The 5126-nt window shown below is 40.5% G+C and overlaps 1 non-coding gene across 1 annotated transcript; it reads left to right on the top strand.

Annotated features, from left to right (window-relative positions):
* The first annotated feature begins 2346 nt into the window (after positions 1-2346).
* Positions 2347-2509, top strand: LOC118997608 (U1 spliceosomal RNA). The gene has a single exon (XR_005068694.1). It is a non-coding gene; the product is annotated as a U1 spliceosomal RNA (small nuclear RNA).
* The last annotated feature ends 2617 nt before the right edge of the window (positions 2510-5126 follow it).

The raw sequence follows: 5126 nt of genomic DNA, 5'->3' as shown, positions 1-5126 counted from the left end.
TAACGACAATAACAACAACAAAACGAATGATCTTAAAAGTGAAAGGAACCGCCACAACCGACATTTTGATATGAACTTATAAAAGGGGCCGCTGAGCCCAGGGAGCAGGGGAGAAGATGGGTTTGGTGCAGCTTAGCAGAATCAGTGCCAGGTAAAGCAATCGAATCAACAGACATGAGAATAATCATTAACAGCCCCCAAATTGGCAGCAGTTGAGGGAGGCTGTAAAACCTCAGTCCCCAGCTTCTCACCGAAGAAACTGCAAAGGTGGGAAGGAAAATGCTAGCTAGCACTCTGCTTGGACATCCCTGGCCGAGAGAAACAGGAAGAAGAAAGGCAAAATGGTCAGATCTAGCTGTCTCCAACAATCCAGATCTAGCTGTCTCCAACAATCATAGAGACAGTGGAACAAGACAAAAAAATGTGCACTTCAGCTAGAGGTGGGGTGCACTGAGAACCCCCGATGAATGAAGATTCACTTCTCTACTTGGAACTGTAAAGGAGGAGCCAAATCCCCTGATGCTGTGTTGTTTTTCTTCTACTCCTGGCAAGGCTAGGACTAGCTACTGGGGAAGCGTGAGTAGGAGCAGCGGTGTGGAACAGCCAGGGTGATGGTCTCTGAGGCAAGCACAGTCTGCAAGGACTTGGAGCACAGGTCCAAGGAAAGATGCCATCTCTGTCTTCTCTCCCCTCCACAAGAATGGAAAACGACTTCAGCCAGGTGCAAGGAGTCCAGATACGGGGCATTTGACAAAGCTTCAGAAGAAAGAGAAATCTTAAATTCTCCAGAGGCCATATTCAACCCAAGCATATCTCTCCCAATTCCTCCCAGTGCTCTGGACTATTTCTGAAAATGGGTAGAACTCACAATGTACACCCTTCAAAGTAGCTCAGAAGAGGACAATAAATAAGTCACCGACAGAGTGGGGAAAGAGTCAAGGAGAATCTGTCCACATTATTAGAACACATGTAAACTCTGAGCAGAGTTGTCCATACCAAACACTTAAGATGCAGAGAAACAGTGCAGCATTCAGAGAGCAGCCTCAGCCCCACAAGAGCACAGAAGGGCAAAAGCAAGGAAGCCAAAGAATGAGTGAGAGAGAGAGAGAAAGAGAGAGGACAGACGTTGCCAGAAGCTATTCAAAAAAACTAACATGGAAGGAACTTCTCTGGCAATAGTACTTCATGCCAAAATCTTTCTATGGGCTTCTATAAAAAATGAAATTAATAAAATAAGACCACAAACCAAAGATAATAAAACAACAGGATGAGCTAAAAACTGAGATTGCAAAAATAAGGAAATAAGCCAAAGACCAAAATAATTTCTTGTTCCATTATGGAACAAGAAATAAAATAGACACAGCTGAAAACAATTACTAATATATAAGGAAGACAATCACTGTGAACATAGGAAAAACCCAAGAGCCTGAAACAATTTTTTAAAAAGATAATAGATGGTGAAAACAGAAAGGGAAAAAAAACTCACAGCCCAGCATATGGCATATTATTTCTCCAGAAATAGAAAAAGCAAATAAATGAGACAAAATGTAAGGACAAAAATTAAAGACCAATGGCTACAAATGTCTGAGTTAAAGAAACCTGGACCCAAGACTATCTTGCAAAATCAAGATGTCTTTCCAATATAGAGAACACAAAAGTTTCCTTTCACCAAGAAAGAGTTGAAGGGATTATTATGCCTGAGAGGCCCTGAAAAACTCTCAGATAGTTAAAATCAAACCAACAAAAAGTTAAATCAAAACACAGAATTCAAGACTAGAGAAACTGTAATAGAAAGGACTAATTGCTTTGTAATAAAATTAGGGACTAAGTAATTATGGGAATTGTACAAAATAGAAGTAAATGTTATAAATCCTGACAACTTAAAAATAAAATACTGTAACGAAAGGGGAAAAGGCAGTGAAGGAAAAGAAAATAGGAGAAAAGGTAAATGAGTAACTTTTTCATTTCTCATAGTAGAGGAACAATCAGTATTGTATAAACACAGAACACTGCTAAACACCATGTTAATGTTTCTGCCGGCTATTTTCTTATCCACAGAACAGTGTGTCTCAAATGTTAGGGTGCGCCCAACGTTACCTGAAGGGCATATTTAAATGCAGAGTGCTGGGCCCACCCACGGAGTCTCTGACTCAGGAGCTGGGGGCTGACACCTGAGCCCTTGCACTTCTCACAGGTTCTCAGGTGACTGCTGATGCTGCCGGTCCACAGGTGCTTCTAAGGGGCCACTGCCTTAGATGGAGCTTTTAGGGACTAGGTTCTCTTGGGAAATCATTATTTTAGTGTACATTTAATTGAACTTAGTAATTTTTATTTAAAATTACACACACACACACCTGGCAGGGGAGATCCCATTTTCAGGAGGGGGTTTTCCCAGGGCCAGGCTTATCCATTGCACTCCGGATGGGCTGACCCCTGCAATTTCCCCAAATGTGGGAAACTCGGCTGTGTAATTTGTGGTAGTGGGGGACTGTGTTCACGCTCTCCCCTAAAAAGTAGAAAATAAAATGACATATATAGTGTGATGTCTTAATATAATCATCATTTCCATCTAACCCACCCACTTTTCTGTGTTTGTATATGTCTGGAGAGAGAAAGAGGGGAGGAGAGAAAAGGAGAAAGATGTTTTAGAATAATGTTCACTTGATGTTAATGAGAGTTATTCCCAGGCAGTGAGATGTCTCCACATTCAAGGAGATGTACTTTTTATATTCCTTAAGCCTCTTAGAATGACCCTATAAAATGTTTTCACAAAATAGTAAGGTTGTTAACAACAACAAACTACAAGGTCCGAAACAATTTATTCAATCCAGATCTCAGTTTCTCAGACCGACCTGCAGAACTGTGTTTTGAAGGTCACAAAGACCTCCAATGATGTCAGCCATAGGAGGTGAGCAACTCAGCTCAAACACCGCTCTGTTCCACTAATCACTTTGCATGGGGCTTTTACCCATGGGCACATCTGCTTCCTTGCAGAGAAACAGCATTTTCGACTCTATTACTTTTTCTCACAAATTTCATATGTGTTCTTTAGTGATTCTAGAATTGGCTCTTCCAACTTCGTAGGGGCTTTTGTTAACAAATTCACATTAAGACTTTCCGTAAACACTGAGATTTTACAGCCTCCATGCTCCTCCTGCCTCCTCCTTACAAAATTCCTCATCGCATTTTTACTCCTTGTCCTGAGACCCCAAAGAGCTCATGAGAAGTGGCTTGTCCAAAGTCTCACACTTAGTGAGTAGTCACTAAGCAGCAAAACATCAACGTGAGAGACACCAGTTGGTTGCCTCCCATATGTGCCCCAACCGGGAATCCAACCAGCAACAGTCTGGTGTGTGGGACCGTGCTCCAATCAACTGAGCCACCTGGCCGGGTGACCACTTCGTGCCAGACATCTCATCTCTAATCTTCATAAGTTATCTTATCCTAACTGAGACACCAAAGCTCAGAGAAATCAAACATCTTACCACAACTCAGAGCCAGTAAGTCACGGAGCAGAGATTTCAATATTGGCCTGGCTTCCCCAAAATTCTGGGTTTATTTTGCTACACTATGCTGTCCTAGGTCTCTCCCAAGACTTAGAGAAATGCAGAAGTTCACACAGTAGCAAAATGTCCAACTTAGGCTTTGAATGAAAATCAACACCTTTCCAATATTCCGAACTAAAATACATAGGGTGACATTTCAGTTTTTCTTAGCCATCCTAGCCTCAGTCAGACTTTATTCTCTAGAACATATGTGCCATCAGACCAGCATAAAATTGCTCTTCATCGTAGGCCATAGAAACAAAAGCTAAAGTATAGCTTTGTCTGACCAAAATTCAAGTTTTCTCAGTGGTAAGAACATGAAGACATAACCTCAAACAAATGTTCCTCCACCAGCATACTGTGATTACGCATTGCCATGAAATTGTCTTTTATTGGATTTTTTCTTTTCTGTACATTTAGAAATTGGATTAATTAAATTAATAAAGATAATCCATCTTCTGAAGAGAAGAAAGAAAATAACTTTTAAAAGTAGCAATGGAGAAGGACTATTGACAGCTCTTTAATATTTTTCTACTACTTTGGGTCAGGAGAGAAACAGGGTCCTGGGTCGGGTGGACATCAGTGAGTCAGTGAGCGTTGCACTAAGGCCACTCTGTGCACTGGAAGAGGACAAGAGTAAGGGACAGTGCCTGCACTCCTGAAGATTGGCATCTGGGAGGGGAAACAGGAGTCCTAGAGACAAAATGACAGTCCATTACAGACAGAACAATAGACTAGTAGGTAAAAAAATGGGGCACAATGTAGATAAAGTTAGGTAGGCTTCTAAAGGATCAAACAAATGCCTTTCAATAGTCCCATCCATTCATTTATTTATCAGATACATAAGGGAGATTACTGGGTGAGTAAGCACTATAAAGCTAGGGGAAACTGTGAAGTGAAAAAAAAATTAAAAACTAGCCTCGTGGAGGTCATGTTTTAGTGGTTGGAAATGGGGGTAGGGACGTATATACACAGACTTGCATATATATATATATATATATATATATATATATATATATATGTCAGGTGGTAGTAAATGACATAGAGAAAAATAAATCAGAGGAGAGAGATGGAAGAAGTACTAGGGGGCTGCACATTAAACAGGGTGTCAGAAAAGGTGCCCTTTCAGCAAGGACCTAAAGTTTATAAGCAATCAAGCTGCACTGTTATCTGGAAATATAACATTTCAGGCAAAAAATAAACAAGCTCAAAAGCCCCGAGGCATAGATGCTTAAGAAACAGGAGTGAGCAACAGGGAAACATTGAGAAACAAGGCCAGAAAGATAATAAAGGAACAGATTCCAGCCAGGTAATGAAATTTCTGTGATGATAAAATATTCTATGTCTTTGTTGTCCAATATGGCAGCCAGCAGACGTATGTTGACTACAGAGTACTTAAAATGTGACTGGTGTTACTGAAAACCCAGTTTTTAATTTTATGTTATTTTAATATACTTAAATTTAAACTGCCACATGTTGGTTACTATATTAGACAGTGAAGGTGAGCCTTGTAGGCCATTGTCAAGGTTTTGCCTTTTATTCTTGAATTATATGGGAAGAAACTGGAGAAGAGCAGAGGAT

This window comes from Sturnira hondurensis, unplaced genomic scaffold, assembly GCF_014824575.4.
Source record: "Sturnira hondurensis isolate 20B ecotype Veracruz unplaced genomic scaffold, ASM1482457v3 Scaffold0013299, whole genome shotgun sequence".
In the NCBI taxonomy this organism is placed as follows: domain Eukaryota; kingdom Metazoa; phylum Chordata; class Mammalia; order Chiroptera; family Phyllostomidae; genus Sturnira; species Sturnira hondurensis.
The sequence above is the reverse complement of the archived record's forward strand: the minus strand, read 5'-3'. Positions and strand labels throughout refer to the sequence as shown.